The sequence below is a fragment of the Schistocerca americana genome, chromosome 1, assembly GCF_021461395.2.
Source record: "Schistocerca americana isolate TAMUIC-IGC-003095 chromosome 1, iqSchAmer2.1, whole genome shotgun sequence".
Classification (NCBI taxonomy): Eukaryota; Metazoa; Arthropoda; class Insecta; order Orthoptera; family Acrididae; genus Schistocerca; species Schistocerca americana.
The window spans coordinates 1,027,231,962-1,027,253,343 of NC_060119.1; positions in this window are offsets into that span (position 1 = coordinate 1,027,231,962).

Below are 21,382 nucleotides of genomic sequence, written 5' to 3' on the forward strand. Positions count from 1 at the left end.
AATCACCTCAGAGATCAATGTGGGACGGACGACTAACGACTAACGTATCCTTTAGGACACAGCTGTGAAATTTGGCGTTAATGGGCTGTGGCAACAGACGACTGAAGGGAGTATCTTTGCTAACAGCACAACATCGCCTGCAGCGTTCAAAAAAAAAAAAAAAATGTTTGCGTGAAATCTTATGGGACTTAACTGCTAAGGTCATCAGTCCCTAAGCTTACACACTACTTACCCTAAATTATCCTAAGGACAAACACACACACGCATGCCTGAGTAAGGACTCGAACCTCCGCTGGGATTAGCCGCACAGTCCATGACTGCAGCGCCTAAGACCGCTCGGCTAATCCCGCGCGGCACCTGCAGCGTTCCTCCTGGGCTCATGACCATATTGATCATATCAGTTGGATCCTAGACGACTAGAAAATCGTGGTCCGACAAGTCTCAATTCAGTTGGTAAGAGCTGCTGGTAGGGTTTCGAATGTGGTGCAGACCCCACGAAGCCATGGATTCAATTTGTCAACAAGGCACTGTGCAAACTGGTATCTCCATAATGATGTGGTCTGTGTTTACACGTAACGGACTGGATCCTCTGGTCCAACTGAGCCGATCATTGACTTGACATAGTTATGTTCGGCTAGCTCGAGACCTGTTCCCAAACAACGATGGAATGTTTACGGATGATAATGCCCATATAACCTGTCCACAACTGTTCGCGATTGGTTTGGAGAACTTTCTGGACAGTTCGAGCGAATGATTTGGCCACCAAGATCGCCCGACATCAATCCTACCGAACGTTTATGGGACATAAGCGAGAGGTCAGTTTGTGCACAAAATCCTGCACCAGCAGCACTTTCGCAGGTGTGGACGGTTATGAGGCAGAATGGCTCAATAATTCTTCAGGGACTTTCAACTACTTGTTGAGTCCATGTCATGTCGAGTTGCAGTACACGATCACAAGATTTTTGTCACCTCATTGTGTACATACAGACCAGTAACGAATAAGGGACATAATATGCCTGTTAGCACTACCAGTAGCTAGTTCAAATGTTCAAATGTTTATGAATTTCTAAGGGACGAAACTGCTGAGGTCATCGGTCCCTAGACTTACGCACTACTTAAATTGACTTAAATTAACTTACGCTAAGAACAATACATACACCCATGCCCTTGGGAGGACTCGGACCTCCGGCGGGAGGGGGCGCGCAATCAGTTCAAAATGGTTCAAATGGCTGAAAGCACTATGGGACTTAACATCTGAGCTCATCAGTCCCCTAGACTTAGAACTACTTAAATCTAACTAACCTAAGGACACCACACACAGCCATGCCTGAGTGAGGATTCGAACCTGCGACCGTAGCAGCATTGCGGTTTCGGACTGAAGCGCCTAGACCCGCTCGGCCACAACGACCGGCTACGCAATCAGTGACATGGAGCCAGTAGCTAGTGCCGTCGCCTTACGTGACATGTCTGGTATATTACGTATGTAACACGCCCGGGGGTACAACTGGTGGCAAACCCTTTAACTTGTTCTCGATTTGACCGTGCGCCCTGTCCACCTGGTACTCCCGCGTCAGTCGTATTATTTCTGCTCCACACTACTGTTGGTTTGCGTGAAATTATGTATATAAATATGCAAGCGGGTTAAAGGGAGCCACTCAACGCTAAACACAACACTGTCCTACGATTGGCACGTACAGTCATGTCCTGAGACGGTAAGAAAATCGCAGGTTGCATTGTTTACACACTTAGTCGTAAGTGTTGATTCCAATTAAACTCTTGCTAATTTGATGAGAGGTCATAATTATCATTCCCTTATTGTTGTACAGTATTCTTGACGGTGTTAATGTCTGTCACTATTATACTTCACGCCGTCACAGGTATTTCGCAGTCTTACTCTGGCCGTACCTTCGGTGATAGATATACAGGCAATGATGATGATTATCTGTCCACAATTATCACTTGGACTTGCGTACGCTTAACCGACACGACGCGGGTGATTGTTGGTGATGCGGAAGCAGAATGGTCGAACCAACGTTTTCGCTCGTCACGTACACACAAATACCTGGTACCAGTTCTTCTTGACACTTGCCATAATATGACACGGTTCATAAAAGTTAATTTACAGTTCACGGTTCTCACTTGTACGAGTGTGTGGATAGACGTCGGGGCGTGGCTGATTGATCATGATGGGAAAACGCTATGACCGAACGCTTGTTCTCACGCTCGCTAAAAGACAATGCCACCTGATTGCTCTCCTTTGTGGTAAACTATTTTACTGATTCACATTAGTTTCATTCTGGGAGGCCTACCACGACGCGGATGATTTATGTTGCACGGTACGACACGCAAACAGGCGGATATTCAAATACGTTATCGGCGACACTGCTCATACTTAGTTACTTCTTTACGCACTTTTCACTGAATCCACTTCCATATCTTATTATGTCACAATAATAGTACGTGCAGCCACACTTGAGCTTCCATAATAATGCCTTTCCCATGCAGAGCTACCCACAACACAACATAGCAGCACCGTGTCCCGTACTCGACTCGGCAATGCAGCCGCTCGCAAAGATACTCCGCAACCAAGCCAGCGATATGGCAATATCCTTACACTTATACTATTAATTCTTGTTTGGATCATTCTGAGGCGTTGTCCTTTGGCAGCACGTTGCGACAGTTTGTACTCTCTGCTTCCTCTGTTTACTGAACCTAGAATATCGCTGACTCAGTCTCATAATACACTCTACAAGACCTTTGTGGAAGACACGATTTCCACAATCTTTGACTATGTACTAAAATGCTTCTCTAACACGTTTTATATAAGCTAGACATTCAACCTATATGTGCTTCAATAAGACATCCTGACGAACTGTTAAGCTACTTGACTCATAGATAGAGTTTATGAAGTTGTTACACTACTGGCCATTAAAAATGCTACACCAAGAAGATATGCAGATGATAAACGGGTATTCATTGGACAAATATATTATACTAGAACTGACATGTGATTACATTTTCACGCAATTTTGGTGCATAGATCCTGACAAATCAGTACCCAGAACAACCACCACTGGCCGTAATAACGGCCTTGATACGCCTGGGCATTGAATCAGACAGAACTTGGATGGCGTGTACAGCTGCAGCCTGCCCATGCAGCTTCAACACGATACCACAGTTCATCAGGAGAAGTGACCGGCGTATTGCGACGAGCCAGTTGCTTGGCCACCATTGACAAGACGTTTTCAATTGGTGAGAGATCTGGAGAATGGGCTGGCCAGGGCAGCAATCGAACATTAGCTGTATCCAGAAAGGCCCGTACAGGACCTGCAACAAGCGGTCGTGCTTTATCCTGCTGAAATGTTGGGTTTCGCTGGGATCGAATGAAGGGTACAGCCACGGGTCGTAACACATCTAAAATGTAACGTCCGCTGTTCAAAGTGCCGTCAATGCGAACAAGAGGTGACCGAGACGTGTAACCAATGGCACCCCATACCATCACGCCGGGTGGTACGCCAGTATGGCGATGACGAATACGCGCTTCCAATGTGCGTTCACCGCGATGTCACCAAACACGGATGCGACCATCATGTTGCAGTAAACAGAACCTAGATTCATACGAAAAAATGACGTTTTGCCATTCGTGCACCCAGGTTCGAAGTTGAGTACACCATCGCAGGCGCTCTTGTCTGTGATGCAGCGTCAAGGGTAACCGCAGCCATGGTGTCCGAGATAATAGTCCATGCTGCTGCAAACATCGTCGAACTATTCTTGCAGATGGTTGTTGTCTTGCAATCGTCCCCATCTGTTGACTCAGGGATCGAGACGTGGCTGCACGATCCGTTACAGCCATGCGGATAAGATGCCTGTCATCTCGACTGCTAGTGATACGAGGCCGTTGGGATCCTGCACGGCGTTCCGTATTACCCTTCTGAACCCACCGATTCCATATTCTGCTAACAGTCATTGGATCTCGACCAACGCGAGCAGCAATGTCGCGATACGATAAACCACAATCGCGATAGGCTACAATCCAACCTTTATCACAGTCGGAAACGTGATGGTACGCATTTCTCCTCCTTACACGAGGCATCACAACAACGTTTCACCAGGCAACGCCGGTCAACTGCTGTTTATGTATGAGAAATCGGTTGTAAACTTTCCTCATGTCAGCACGTTGTAGGTGTCGCCACCGACGCCAACCTTGTGTGAATGCTCAGAAAAGCTAATCATTTGCATATCATAGCACCTTCTTCCTGTCGGTTAAATTTCGCGTCCGTAGCACGTCATTTTCGTGGTGTAGCAATTTTAATGGCCAGTAGTGTATTATTTCATTCATTCTAAAATATTTCTTGTACCTTTTTATCATCTGATGAATTACTTGCTGAGTACTGGAATAGCCCAATGAGCGAAACCAGTTTTGGTGAGAAATATACTTGTGTAACTATAGCTGTGATTTAATCTAAATAATAGCATATATCTACTGTTACAAACCGCATGTCGTAGTGTGCTATAAAACAGATGAATGAGTATGTATTGTATGAAGAAGAACGGAAACGTTTATCTACTGGCTTATTCTTTAGTACAACATAATATTTAAAATAATGTAACTCTATTTGACAATGTGCATCCCTGAATGTGGCTAGGCTATGCATTCCGTACTATCAAAGTTTTGTGGTGGAGTGTTAAATTTAACTGCCAGTAAACATCGCTCGCTGTTACCATTGACAGTTCTACAAACACACAATTAATAGGAAACGACAAATCCACCAGAGCTGAACTGATCCGCTGGAGAGAGCAATGGGAATTTAATTTCCTGCGCGACTCAATTTTTGTCATTGGAGGCTCTGCTGTTTTATCCGCTCCTCTCATCCTCCACATCTGTCACTCCCGCGCACGTATACACACACTCGAACTCATCAGTGCAGAAAAAGCGAAGTTTGCAGCTGGCGAGGTACGTCGTCTGATTTGCGTTCAATTATTTTAATACTGCAGCACCGGATGATATCCAGTTGCAGTCTTATAAAAATATTCCACAGTTGTGAGGAAATATTGTACATGTTTTTAACAAAATTTCACTTTCGAAAGAATTTCACGAGTCGCGGATGAGGACGATTTTAGTAACGTATTCAAGCGACGGACGTAGTAAGTTTTTTAGCGTGGCCCTCACTATAGGAACACGTTCGAATGCATGATCAACCGGCGTCTGACCTGGGTCCTGGAACAGCAGAAATTCCTTGGTAACTGGTGGCTGGTTGTTGGATGTTTAAGGGGGACTAAACAGCGAAGGTCATCAGTCCCCCATTCCAAAATCAGGCGAGCCGAAAATCTACGAAGCAGATAAAAACCAAAGGGGGGAGGAGACGTCCCCCCAGGCGCCAAAAGCACACAAATTCAGCAACAAACACTACAGACAAGAACAGGACAGAGGAACACCAGACAGAAAGAAACAGAAGAAAGGAAGATGGCCGGAGACTGGTTGACTGACCACGAGATCAAAAATGGGAAAGAGTCAACCATCTCACGGCACACCAGAACAGCAACAGACACAAGGACAATAGACACAGAAAGGGAAAGGCGCAGGACCTCCCTAAATCGAACCATAAAACGGACTACCACGGATAAAATTTAAAACGGTATCAGCCATGGAGGCATCGTCGGATAAAACCAAAGCCAAAGTGCCCGGGAGATTAAAAGATTGCCGGAGTGTGCGCAGTCGAGGACACTCCAGCAAAATGTGGCCGACCGTCAGCCGGGACCCACACTGACACAAGGGGGGATCCTCCTGACGTAACAGATGGCCGTGCGTCAGGTAGGTATGGCCGATGCGCAGCCGACACAGGACTACCGAGTCCCTGCGAGAAGCCCGCAGGGAGGAACGCCACACATCGGTCGTCCCCTTGACAGCCCGTAGTTTATTCGGGGCTGTCATGCCACGCCACTCAGCAGCCCACATCCCAAGTACCTTACGGCGCAACACCAGCTGCTGGTCGCGAGCCGTAAGGCCGATCTCCAAAGCTGGGGCGTCTATCGCCCCTTTGGCCAGCCTGTCTACACGTTCGTTCCCCGGGATGCCAACGTGACCTGGCGTCCAAACAAAAACCACCGAACGACCAGAGTGGGTAATGGTGGAAACAGACTCCCGAATAGAGGACACCAGAGGAGAAGAGGGATAGCAGCGGTCGATGGCCTGGAGGCTGCTCAGGGAGTCACTGCAGATGACGACGGACGCATCTGAGCAGGAACGCATATGCTCAAGAGCTCGCAAGATGGCCACCAGCTCTGCAGTAAAAATACTGCTGCCAGCCGGCAAGGAGCGTTGCTCAACATGGGCAGCGTGAGCAAAAGCGTAGGCAGTGCGACCATCAACCAGGGAACCATCCGTGTAGACAGGCTCACAGCCGGGAAATGAGTCGAGGAGCGCAAGAAAACGGCGATGGAGGGCCACAGGCGGAACCGAGTCCTTGGGTCCCTGTGCCAAGTCCAGACAGATGGACGGCCGGGACAAACACCAGGGAGGCGTAGGTGCACGGACCCGGAAGGGAGGCGGAAGAGGGAAAGAACCCAATTCCGACAGCAGGGACTGAACGCGGGCAGCGACGGAAAGCCCAGACCTAGGTCGCCGTACAGGCAGATGGAGGACCATGGCAGGGAAAAGCAGGCGACGATTGGGATGGCCTGGCGAGCAATGTACGTTGACAGCATAGTCGGCGAGCAGACGATGGCGGCGAATCCGCAGCGGGGGAACCCCGGCCTCCACCAGTAGACTATCCACGGGGCTGGTACGAAAAGCGCCAGTAGCAAGCCGAACCCCACAGTGATGTATGGGGTCTAACAACTTCAACACTGAGGGGGACGCAGACCCATAGGCCAGGCTCCCATAATCAATCCGGGACTGCACAAGGGCTCTGTACAATTGCAGTAGCGTGCAGCGATCTGCACCCCAAGACGTGTGGCTAAGGCAGCGGAGGGCGTTGAGGTGCCGCCAGCATTTTTGCTTCAGCTGAGTAACATGAGGAACCCATGTGAGCCGGGCATCAAACACGAGTCCCAAGAAGCGGCAAGTGTCCACCACTTCAAGCAGGTGGCCGTCGAGGTAAAGGTCAGGATGAGGGTGGACCGTCCGACGCCTGCAGAAGTGCATAACCCGAGTCTTGGCAGCAGAGAACTGAAAACCATGAGCCAGAGCCCATGATGCTGCCTTGCGAACGGCGACTTGCAACCTGCGTTCGGCGACTCCCGTAGTCGTGGAGCTAAATGAGATGCAGAAGTCGTCGGCATACAAAGAAGGAGACACCGACGACCCCACTGCTGCAGCCAGACCATTAATGGCCACTAGAAATAACGAGACACTCAACACCGAGCCCTGCGGGACCCCATTTTCCTGTATATAAGAGGAACTAGAGGTGGCACCGACTTGCACCCGGAAAGAGCGGCGCAATAAAAAGCTTTGAAGAAAAGCCGGGAGCCGACCACAAAGACCCCACCCATGCAACGTGGCGAGGATGTGATGCCTCCATGTGGTGTCATACGCCTTCCGCAGATCGAAAAATACAGCAACAAGGTGCTGACGTCGGGCAAAAGCCGTACGGACAGCAGATTCCAGCTGCACCAAATTGTCCACTGCAGACCGGCCCCGACGGAAGCCACCCTGGGATGGAGCGAGGAGACCGCGCGACTCAAGGACCCAACACAAACGCCGCCCCACCATACGTTCGAGCAATTTGCACAAAACGTTGGTGAGGGTAATGGGACGATAGCTGTCCACCGCCAGTGGGTCCGCACCGGGCTTCACGATGGGGACAAGAAGACCCTCTCGCCATTGCGACGGGAACACGCCCTCGTTCCAAATGCGGTTAAAGATGGCGAGGATGTGTCTCTGGCAGTCCCTGGAGAGATGCTTCAGCATCTGCGCATGGATGCAGTCCGGTCCTGGTGCTGTATCAGGGCAATCGGCGAGGGCAGCGAGGAGTTCCCTCTCGCTGAAAGGAGCATTGTATGTTTCATAATGACGCGTGTGGAATGAGAACGGCGTCCGCTCGGCTCGCTCCTTTAGAGAGCGAAAGGCGGGGGGATAGGATGCAGTCGCAGAGCTCTGAGCAAAGTGCGCGGCTAGCCGTTCAGCAATGGCGGCAGCGTCCGTGCAGACAGCGCCGTCCAAGGAGAGCCCAGGGACACCCACAGGGGTCTGGGAGCCATAAATCCGCCGGATACGGGACCACACGTGCGAGGACGAGACACGGGAGCCCAGGGAGGAGACGTACCTCTCCCAGCACTCCTGCTTACGCCGTGCAATAAGTCGACGGGCGAAGGCACGGAGCCTCTTAAAGGCGATGAGGGTCTCCAGAGACGGGTGCCGCCTATGACGCTGGAGAGCCCGCCTACGGTCGCGAATAGCCTCAGCAATCTCCGGCGACCACCAGGGGACAGCCTTCCGCCGAGGGAGGCCAGAGGAACGGGGGATGGTAGCCTCGGCCGCTGAAACGATGGACGTGGTTAAAACACGGACCACCTCGTCAATGTCACCCTGTGGGGGAGACGCAATGGTTACAGCGGAAGTAAAAGCTGGCCAGTCAGCCCTGTGGAAAGCCCAGCGGGGCAAGCGCCCAGAAGAATGACACTGTGGCAGTGACAAATAGATGGGAAAATGGTCACTACCACACAGGTCAGGATGCACCCTCCAGTGGAGGGATGGGACAAGTCCATGGCTGCAAATAGAGAGATCGATGGCCGAGAACGAGCCATGGGCCACACTGAAATGCGTGGGAGCACCGGAGTTTAAGAGGCTAAGGTCGAGCTGAGCCAACACATGCTCCACGGCCCGACCACGATCATCGGAGACAGTCCCACCCCATAGAGGGTTGTGGGCATTGAAATCGCCCAGCAGCAAAAAAGGTGGCGGCAGTTGTGCTATCAGAGCAGCCAGGACATGCTGCGCGACAGTACCATCAGGTGGAAGGTAAATACTGCAGACGGTGATAGCCTGTGGCGTCCACAGCCGAACAGCGACAGCCTCTAAAGCTGTCTGTAGAGGTACAAACTCGCTGTGAAGAGAGTTCAGGACATATATGCAGACGCCACCAGACACCCTTTCGTAAGTTGCCCGGTTCTTAAAATAACCCCGATAGCCACGGAGGGCGGGGGTTCGCATTGCTGGAAACCCAGTTTCCTGCAGAGCAATGCAAAGGAAAGGATGACGGCTGATAAGTTGGCGGAGCTCAGCTAAATGGTGGAAGAAACCGCTGCAGTTCCACTGGAGGATGGTACGGGCCATTGCTGGGAAAGGCGTGACGGGACGGGGAAGGCAGATTACGCCACTGGGTCACCCGCTGCCTCCAAGTGAGCACCTGTACCAGTGCTTTCCATGGCGTCGGAGGGACTGGCGAGATCGAGGTCCTCAGCGGACGCCAGGATCTCCACCTCGTCCTCAGACGCAGAGGTTGAAGGTTGCGGTGGGACAGGTGCCACCGCAATATCAGGATGCTTGGGAGCCTTTTTCTTCAACGGCTTCGCACGCTGTGCCTTGGGAGGGTCTGGCTGGGAGGGCCCCACTGGGTCAGTCTCAGGGACGGACGACGACCGTGAAGCCCTATGACCAGCGACCGGTTGTTGCTTCAAAACTTTGTGGGTATCCGCTTTGACACTGGGCAAAGCCTGGGAAGGGAGGGCCCCAAGGGACCCCTTCCTGGCTAGAGTAGCCGAAGAAGCCCTACGCTTCTCCGGCTGGGAAGGGGGGACGAATGTCCCCGATGGTTGGGGTGGTGTCGCTCCTGGAGTAGATGGAGCAACAGAGGGCGAAGTGCTCCCCACAACCAAGGGGGCCGGGTCATTTCGACATAGCTGAGAGGCAACAGTACGTGACGACATGGGAGAGGATCGGACCGCTGTTGCAGCAGCGGCATAGGTGGATGTCATGGGCACAGGATGGAGCCGCTCATATTTCCGCCGTGCCTCTGTGTAGGTCAGGCGGTCCAGGGTCTTATATTCCATTATCTTCCTTTCCTTCTGGAAGATCCGACAGTCCGGTGAGCAGGGGGAATGGTGTTCTCCACAGTTAACACAGACGGGAGGCGGAGCACATGGAGTATCAGGATGCGAAGGACGTCCGCAATCCCGACACGTGATGCTGGAAGTACAGCGAGATGACATGTGCCCGAACTTCCAGCATTTAAAACACCGCATCGGAGGAGGGATATATGGTTTCACATCACAATGGTAAACCATCACCTTAACCTTTTCGGGTAAGACATCACCCTCAAAGGCCAAGATGAAGGCACCGGTGGCTACCTGATTATCCCTCGGACCCCGATGGACGCGCCGGACGAAGTGAACACCTCGTCGTTCGAGGTTGGCGCGTAATTCATCGTCGGACTGCAGAAGAAGATCCCTATGGAATATAATACCCTGGACCATGTTGAGACTCTTATGCGGCGTGATGGTAACTGAAACATTCCCCAACTTGTCACAATTGAGCAACCTCCGTGACTGGGCAGAGGATGCCGTTTTGATGAGCACAGAGCCAGAGCGCATCTTGGACAAGCCCTCCACCTCCCTGAACTTGTCCTCTAAATGCTCCACAAAAAACTGGGGCTTGGTCGACACGAACGATTCTCCATCAACCCGCGTACACACAAGGTACCGGGGTGAATATTCGCCACTGCCTTCTTTAGCAAGACGTTCCTCCCATGGAGTAGCTAGGGAGGGAAACGATCTCTGATCCAATTTCTTCCCGTTGAGGTTAGACCTCGATCGCTTAGAGACTGCTGGTGGAGGCCCACCAGCGATAGATGATGTACCACGCTTCATTGCGGGTCATCCGCCCTGATGCCACCTACTCCGACCAAGGGCCCTCCCCACGGGCGCCACCCAGCCACAGCAAAGGCCACCTGGCAGGATGGCCGTTGCCGGGAGTCCCGATGCCCCAGGGAGATGGGCATCTACTCCTTGGCATACGTGGGGAGTGAACGGCGCAGGCATCAGTAGAGCGATCCCTGTGTTGTCAGGGGGCTACAACCAAGAGGGTACATGGCGACCCCACCACAACGGACTGGCTACCGTGCTGGATCTTAGGTGCAAAAATGGCCAAGGTCGTCGTCACAGTTAAAAGAAACACTGCAGAGTGCAGCGTGGTAATCGCCCAAGAGATCGAAAACGAGCGGGACACCATCGCAACGACGAGAAAGACGGCAATAGGTCTAATTGCACGAAGGATACAGTGCACCATGTAAGGTGCCCTTCCCCAATTGGCTCGCTCTTCGGAATAATTTCGATAGATGGAGGTCAAACCCGAGAGGGGACCATCACATAAGGCCGAAACGTTTGAGACTCCTTTTAGTCGCCTCTTACGACAGGCAGGAATACCGCGGGCCTATTCTAACCCCCGAACCCGCAGGGGGCCCTTGGTAACTCAACTATGAGTTGAGGAGGCATCGTTCAAACGTCGACAACCTTATCTTGCTGGACGAGGGAATACAACAATCTTTCCGAAGCAGGCAATATCTAATAGACATTTTCTTCGACTTCCCGAGGATCTTTCCTACTACTTGGAGACACGTTCTTTTACATTAGGGTCAGTGATGTTCTGGCCTTTCAGAGCTTTCCGAACAGGAGAATGGTATCCTTAGGGGTCCGTTTTAAACTTGACTGGTTTGTATAGCTGTCGGTAGTATGACGTCCACAGGTAATTTATTTTACTACCGCAGTCCCGGATGATAACACTCCCAACGCAATACAAAATTATTTCATTGATATGTGGAAATACGAAAAAAAAATTTTGCATTTATCGACAGCATGGTGTTAACAGTTCTATGTTCATTTCCTACCTTGGATATCTTGTTTAACAGTAGAGACCCGATGTGCCGCTTTCGAAACATTTTTGATTATCGGGAGCTGCTTGTGACACTTCGCTCCGAGCATTGGTGTATACTGTCTGGCAAAGCCGTGCAGGGAGGCGGTAGAAACAGCGAGAGGAATCTAGTACGGTCCATGGGGCCAAGCCTACATGGAAAAACTCGAAACAAGCAGAGTGATTCTTCTCCATGAACATGGAACGCTAGAGGGACAAATAAAACCATCCTGTTGGCTAATTAGAGCTCTCCAATGGCGGCTGGTTCTATAGTGTACGCATACTGCGAATTATTTACAGGGTGGTGCATTGATCGTGACCGGGCCAAATATCTCACGAAATAAGCGGCAAACGAAAAAACTACAAAGAACGAAACTTGTCTACCTTGAAGGGGGAAAGCAGATGGCGCTATGGTTGGCCCGCTAGATGGCGCTGCCATAGGTCAAACGGATATCAACTGCGTTTTTTTTTAAATAGGAACACACATTTCTTATTACATATTCGTGTAGTACGTAAAGAAATATGAATGTTTTAATTGGACCACTTTTTTCGCTTTGTGACAGATGGCGCTGTAGTAGTCACTAACATATGGCTCACAATTTTAGACGAACAGCTGGTAACAGGTAGGTTTTTTAAAATTAAAATACAGGACGTAGGTACGTTTCAATATTTTATTTCGGTTGTTCCAATGTGATACATGTACCTTTGTCAACTTACCATTTCTGAGAACGCATGCCGTTACAGCGTGATTACCTGTAAATGCCACATTAATGCAATAAATGCTCAAAAAGATGTCCGCCAACCTCATTGCATTTGGCAACACGTGTAACAACATTCCTCTGAACAGCAAGTACTTCGCCTTCCATAATCTTCGCACATGCATTGACAATGTGCTGAAGCATGTTGTCAGGCGTTGTCGGTGGAGCACGATAGCAAATATCCTTCAACTTTGTAACCTCCCCGCAAAAATTTAAAAAGAAAAATTTTTAAATGTGAATTGAGATCGTGCTAAGTGTAACCTCCCCGTGAAAATAAGAAAATGAAAAGAATTAAATAGAATTGCAAATAGTGCCATATGTTAGCTTCCCACAGTAATAAAACTCAGTGATCATAAAAATGTGCAAAAATGTTAAGTCCCAACAAAATTAACGTTAAGGTGAACCTGATAAATTTTATAAGCGCAGCTGCGTTGACCTTAGGCCCTGTGCAATAATTAATCTGATAAATTGATTCTGGGAGGAAAAGCATAGGAAATATTGTTTCAATTGGAATGATTCTTTTCTTAAAAACGATTGCTTTGAAAACAAAATTATTATTGGGGCATTTCTTGAACAAATTAATTACAATTAACAGATATTAGCGCAATGCTGCTTCATTACCTTAGATAACAATATACCTCGTCCTGAATCGTGACCAGAGACCCATGTCGACGCCCGCCGACTCCTCACACACAACTCCGACTCGCAACTGAGTCCAACACGGAACAGTGTGCGACTCGGAACTACATGCTCTCGCGACTCGCTACGTACAACAACTGCACTCTCGCGCGGTCAAGCGCAGACTAGCAACGATAAATAACTCTCTGGTCAGAGATTCTGTCATGCCTCGCCATCGCTGGTTGAAACGTACGCGTTTCATAACCCTCCACTGGGGGGGCAAAAATTTGGCAGCGATGGTGGGTCATTTGGACTTGCCATGAGCAACAAATTTTTTCAGAATTAATTAACTTTACAATTACAGCATATATATAGATATAGAACATGAAGTAAATATGGTGCACATGCACCAAGTACAAAACATATTAGGCAATGACAAAATGTGAGTAGTAGTTGTTGTTGTTGTTGTTATGGTCTTCAGTCCTGAGACTGGTTTGATGCAGCTCTCCATGCTACTCTATCCTGTGCAAGGTTCTTCATCTCCCTGTACCTACCGCAACCTACATCCTTCTGAATCTGCTTAGTGTATTCATCTCTTGGCCTCCCTCTACGATTTTTACCATCCATACTGCCCTCCAATACTAAATTGGTGATCCCTTGATGCCTCAGAACGTCCTACACACCGATCCCTTCTTCTGGACAAGTTGTGCCACAAACTTCTCTTCTCCCCAATCCTATTCAATACTTCCTCATTAGTTAAGTGATCTACCCATCTAATCTTCAGCATTCTTCTGTAGCACCACATTTCGAAAGCTTCTATTCTCTTCTTGTCCAAACTATTTATCGTCCATGTTTCACTTCCATACATGGCTACACTCCATGTGAGTACAAAACATATTAACAAATGACATAAGTGCAGACGCACTGAAAAACTCTTTAGCATTTTCACAACAAATAAACATAATGGCAAAAAATCATGTTGAGAAGTGACATAAGTGCACATGCACTGCAGTTCAGAACGTATCAGCAAATCAAGATGTACATACAATGAGTAGTAATCATGTTATAAAATGACAAAAGTGCACACGCACTGAAATTCAGAATATATCAGCAAATCACAAAATGTATATATAATAAGTAGAAATCATGTTAGGAAAATGACAAAAGTGCACACGCACTGTAGTTCTGAATATATCAGCAAATCGAAATGTACATACAATGAGTAGTAATCATGTTAGAAAATAACGAAAGTGCACTCGCACTGTAGTTCGAAAAAAAAATGTATAGGCCATGAATACAAATGATTAGCAAGAAATGATTTTCATTATGTTACAAGAATTAGGATAGGAAAGGGAAGGATTGCATCATGGTTGTAGCACTTTAGGTTGCAGGCAGCTGCACTGAAAGTCCGTATCTTTCCACAGAAGTACAACACCAAGTCAGACAATCTGAAGTTCTTTTCCCAGAAGTATTTATCAGCGTACCCAAGACACTGAAATGTCGTAGTAATATTCCATGTTATCATTTTGGCAGTACATCAGGTACACCAAACAGTGGGACCATAATAACGTCTAAATCGCTCAGGGTGGTGGACAGCATGTCGTGTCAACACCACGCTCTTACAAGGCACACCAACGTAGAATTAGTGCAAAAACCAAATATAGTGCTCCATGATCAAGAGGATATACAGGAAAAATGGATATTACAGTAATTCAGGGTAGTTAGGTCAGAAAGTGAAGGACATTAAGTCACATACTAGTCTTCATTGGGAATTACATTAGTAGTTTGCGGCATTCATAGCCCAGTTATTGAACATTTCTGTACCATGTATGTAGTATTACAGAAAAATGTTCATTAATTGATTTACAGACAACATTGTCATTGGTCATTTCAATACCATAATCAGTAGCGTTCATTTCCCAGTTACAAAGCATAATCAGTAGCATTCATTTCCTTGTTACAAAGCATAATTAGTAGCATTCATTTCCTAGTTACAAAGCATAATTAGTAGCATTCATTTCCTAGTTACAAAGCATTATTGATCATTGGTCATTTCAATACCGTAATCAGTAGCGTTCATTTCCTTGTTACAAAGCATTATTAATTAATCATTGGTCATTTAAATACAGTAATCATCTCAATACAGTAATCAGTAGCATTCTTTTCCCAGTTACAAAGCATAATCAGTAGCATTCATTTCCTTGTTACAAAGCATAATCAGTAGCATTCTTTATTCAAGTGACATATTATTCATAGCTGATCAGCATTACTCAAAACTCTCTTAAACTGGTATCATTATTTGGGACTGGTAATACATTTTTTTGTTAGCAATGCATTGCTTTGGGTAATTATAGGGGAAAGCAAGAAAAAAATTTGCTTCTGGGTTGTTGCTGTAAATGAAAATGTGTAACGTCATTCGTCATGAGTCCGCTGTTGCAAGATTATGAAACAAGTAGAGTATATGTAATCACATTCATAAATGACATAGATTTAATGAACGACTGCTTAAAGCACATTAATTTCGTAAATAATTTATCCTGCAAAATATACAAAAAATGGATTATTAAGATGAAAGAAGAAATGCACTTTATGCTGAAAAGTAGTGAACTTCGAATTAACAGGTAGTGAAGCGTGTATAAAAATGTGTTCCATAGCTGTTCTTTCCAAAACCTTCCGTCATTATACTATGCAATATAACACCTGCTGTCAAAGCAAACTGCAAAAAATACTTAAATAACTACATAGCATAAATACATAACTTCAACAATATCCTCATCTGTAAAGAAAAAACTTCATTATCCATCACTTCATTATCATAACTCCATTATTATCATCACCTGTAAAGAAAAACTTCATTATCCATAATAGCATATTCTTCATCATTATTCATCAGCATTCATTATCATCTGCAAAAAAAATATCACTTCATTACTCATTATATAACTATTCCTTATCTCTAGCATATTCTATCACTAAAACTAAGATGTGTAGTTCTGTCTGACAGCCTGCATCAATCGTCTTGTATTCTGAAAGAAAAAATTAGTTAAGACTGCTATTCTACGATGTCTATAGTATATTCTTGTTAATGCTTGTTAATCCTGATCCATTTACTCTTCATCACGAAGTATTGCATTCTCTTTCGTTCATTCCGAAGGTGAAATTCCCATTTCTGTTTAATTTATTTCTTTTACGCATAATTTCTTTCTGAAATTGATGAACAAAGATTAATGTCTTGCATTTACATCATATACTCACTAAATAATGACTGGTTTATGATAACATAATTAAGCATACAGCATACCATGACAGAAAACGTAATATGAAAAAAAAAAAAATAGACAGTGTTCAAATGCAAAAATGTACACAGAATATCACAATGCAACAGCAAAAAATGTAAAACAGTCACGATGTTGAGATATCATAGAGCAAAAAGGTCCAAGTCAACTGGTGTGTGTTATATCTTAATTATTTCATAGTGCATATAAACAAAATATGAAAGCAGTCGTACATACATAAAAAAAATGATGACAAAAATGTGACCTTCTTTGAGTTCACCTTGTATGTTGTGTAGTTAGTAGAGGCGAGAATTAAAGACTTTAATGGAGAGAGAATTTAATAAAATTGATATATCACTAGATAAAATTGCATAATTATTCATAAGATACGTAAGTTTCTCTGGAAAAAAATGTGCACAGTCTGATATGTAACGACAAGAAGAGCGAACCTTACCTTGCCGGACACTTGCCAAGAAAAAATACGATAATCATCAATAATTAGTCATGTGAATATAATTGCATAAGTGATCATAAAAATTAGTAAATGGCATCATAGTATGTTAAATCATAAAGTGTCTTCATTCAATAAAGGGTTTAATATTGGAGACATGGTGGTTGCCTTTACTTTTTCTGGTTCTCAGAGTTTCCACGTGTACAACATTGGGGTGAGGAATGCTTCGAATCCGATATGGACCTGCGTATAGAAGTTCAAATTTACTGCACTTACCTTTTATTCTGCTGGATAAATAGTGTGTACATTCTAATACCTTCTGTCCAATGTGAAAGTCACGGTGTATACAAACTTGTTTTTGCTGTCTTCTCCGGCGCTCTGCGGCACGTTTGATGTTGTTCAGCGCAATGTTAATTATTTGGCTCGGCTCTGAGCACTATGGGACTTAACATCTATGGTCATCAGTCCCCTAGAACTTAGAACTACTTAAACCTAACTAACCTAAGGACATCACACAACACCCAGCCATCACGAGGCAGAGAAAATCCCTGACCCCGCCGGGAATCGAACCCGGGAACCCAGGCGTGGGAAGCGAGAACGCTACCGCACGACCACGAGGTGCGGGCTGTTAATTATTTCATGGTGTCGTAGTCGACGAGATGTAGGAAAGTTTACTAATTCTGTAATTTTGTTAGGTGGTTCAACATTTTTCAGTATAACAGACGGAGATAGCATAGTGGATTCATTTGGTATGGAATTAATTACATCCTGGAATGAGTGTATGTGTGGGTCCCAATCAATATGTTTTTTATGGCAGTAAATTCTACACAGTTTACCAATTTCTTTCATTAATCGTTCACAAGGGTTCAAAGAAGCATGGTACCTGGATATATAGATCGGAGAAATGTTTCTAGTTCGTAACATACGTGTCCATATAGCAGAACGAATTTGTGATCCATTGTCAGAAATTACTTTCAACACATGCCCTACATGAAATAGAAAATGCTTTACAAATGCTGTCGAAACGGTTTTAGCAGTATCTTTGCGTAACGGAGTGAAAGTACAAATTTTGAAGTGAGTTCAACAGCGACAAAGATGTAGCAGAAACCTCTATTAGTTCTCGGAATTGGACCAAAAATGTCTACAGTGGCCATATGTCTCAATTTAACAGGTACAATGGGATATAATGTAGGAATATGTGAAGTTGTGTCTGACTTAGCTTTCTGGCAAATTTTACATGACGCTAAAAGTCGTCGTATACGTTTCTCCATGTTGGCAAAATAACAGTTCTGTCTCAGTATAAGAAAACATTTTCTGGCTCCGTAATGTGCGTAACTTAAATGAGTGTACCAGATTAATTTGTTAATCAGTTCATCAGAAATGCATAATAACCAATTGTTGCTGTCAGGATGAGAGCGGCGAAACAGAATGTCATTGCGTACAGTGTAATGGTTTCTAATCGTAACATTATTCTTATCTTGCCAAAGGTGTTCGATTTCTTTCCACACGTTGTCTTTATTCTGCTCTTGTGCTACGTCCTGTAATGACGACGAAATAAAATTTTCAAATGCAACTTGTTGAATGTACATAACGCTGAAATTCGCTTTGCAGAAGTTGGTTGCGATGTCTTGCTGATTGTTGCTGAGAGAACGAGATAGTGCGTCTGCTACAATATTTTGTGTGCCGGGAATGTGAACAATTGTGAAATTAAATTCCTGTAAATAAAGTTTCCACCTGCTTAACCTGTCGTGTGTAAATTTAGCTGAAAGTAAAAATTGTATCGCTCTGTGGTCTGTGTATACGGTGGTATGTCTGCCATAAAGGAAATGCCTAAATCTCGTAAAAGCCCATACAACACATAACGTTTCCAGTTCTGTAACAGAATAATTTCGTTCAGCAGGTGACAGATGCGACTTGCAAATGCGATGTTTTTAATTATTGTAGAACCATCTTCTTCAATTTCCTGAAAAATATGTACGCCTAAAGCGGTTTTGGAACTGTCGGTGGCAATGGAAAAATTTCTGGTAAGATCTGGGTGCGATAAAAGTGGTGCATTCAACAAAGCGTGTTTCAGGTTCATAAATTCAGAATGTTCTTGCTTATCCCAGGACCAAATAGTGTTTTTACCTGCCAATTGGCATAATCTAGGTGTGTCTAAAGCAGAGTGATGAATAAATTTACGAAAAAAGTTAATTAAGCCCAAAAAACTGCGTAGTTGCTTCTTCGTTGTAGGAACAGTAATATCACGTAGAGCTTGAAGTTTTTCCGGATCAGGCGCAATGCCTTCTGCTGAAATTACGTGTCCAAGAAATTTTATAGAAGTTTTACCAAAGTGCGATTTACTGAGATTAACCGTGAGTCCTTGCGCATGAAAAGTTTGCAACAGTCGTTCTAAAATCACATTGTGTTCAGACCAGTCAGCTTCTGCGATAAGAATGTCGTCTACATACGTTGTGATTCTGTCTTTAAGTTCTGTCGGAAGTATTGTGTTCAAACCGCAAATAAAAGCTGCAGAAGAAATAGTTAAGCCGAATGGTAATTTACAAAATTGATAACAGTCGCCAAAACAGAGAAATGCTGTGTACTTTGTGCAGTTCGGATGGAGCTGAATTTGCCAAAATCCCGATTTCAAACCTAACGTGGAATAAATAGCAGTACCGTGAAATTTCTGTAGTAGTTCCTCTAGTGTCTGTGGTCGATCTGTTTCATTAATAATTATGTCATTGATGTGACGTGAATCAAGTACGAGGCGAAGTGAGCCATCTTTTTTCTTAACAATATGGAGCGGGTTTATGTACAGACTAACTGCCGGTTCAATAATTCCTTGGTCGAGCATATCTTGCAATTCTATTTTAACTTGTTCTCTGTGGATATATGGAATGGGATAATGCTTTGCTTTAAATGTGTCATCCTGTTTGACTTGAAATTCATACATAAAACCGGACATAGTACCAGGAATGTTGTCAAAAACTGGAGCTTGCTGTAAAAGAATTTTGTGTAGTTGCGTTCGTCGTCTGTATTTGCACTGCTTTGTTTAACTTTATCAAAAATCATCTGCATTACGTCGTAGTCAGCTTCGTCTGGAGTGTTATATTTATGTACGTACGTATCAGAGAACAATGTGGAATTATAGTCTATGTTACGTGATGCAGAAATGACCTCTGTACGATTAATTGTTTGTTCTTCCGCAGATAAAGAATGCTGAAATTCTAAAGGCAATTATACATTTTCATCCTTCAACATTAAATAGGAATTTTGAAAGTCAATAATGGCATCGTGTTGTACCAGAAAATTCGTACCTAAAATAATGTCTGTCGTCAATAACGGAATAATCCAAAAATTTGAGTGAAATGTGTGACCTGCAATGCAAAATGATAAATGTGTCTGTAATTTAACATCTACTCCTTTACTCGATACTGCTCCTTTCACTTTCGTTTTGCCTAATGGTAATGTAGGATAGGTATTCTCTTTGTTGCACTCGTTAAAAGTTTCTTCATTTATTACTGACATAGGTGATCCGGAATCGATTACTGCTGAAAATTTCGATGAACCAATTTTAATTTCGATGACAGGATGTGAAACGGTTTTTTGAACAACTGGTTTTTCCTGCAAAAGAGTGTCTCTGATATCGTCAAAAGTAATTACATTTTCGTGAACAACATTCTGCATGTCAAAAGTAGTGCTTGTATTACTGGAAGATGCGACCTGTACAGTATCTAGTCAGATTCTATCTGACGTGTTGTTATTGTCAGGAGAATTCTGTGGCATTTCGACTATTTGAACTGTTCTGTTATTTCTTCCAGACGTATTACGCTCTGGATGATACCTACTGTCGGGTTCATTCATGAGAATATGTTGTTGCTGATCATTTTGCTGCTGGTAAGACCGACTGTTATTAAACGTACGCTGAAAATTGTCCTCATTATTTTTACGTCTGTCGTAATAGTCATTCCTATACGGTGCATTGCGATAGGAATTCAAGTATTGTGTTTTCTGCACGTAGTTATTTCCTTGCTGGCGTGCGTTACTATTTGTTGTAGCTGGGACTATACATGCACGCGGCGAAACATTAAAGCTTGGTTGACCTTGTGCATTACATTGTTGGTTAGGTATTCTAACCGGCTGACTTTCATGCTCTTGTGGTGAAAAACGTCTGCCGTTACCAAAATGGGGTTCCTGTTGCTGATAATTTTGACGATACTGATAATTAAAATTTTGCCTGTTATTATAGGTTTGGTGGTTGTCGTTCCTAAAGCGTCTATTACCTTTGCCATTGAAATTGCGTGGTTGATCGTAATTACTGTAAGTTTGTTGGCCTTGGTTATTATTTGAAAAATTTTTGTTTACAAAGGAATAGTCCGATTGCTGTACTTCCAAAAGCTGTAATAGATCTCTGAATGCCGAAGTATTTTCTTTTTGCTGGCCCGTTAAAAGT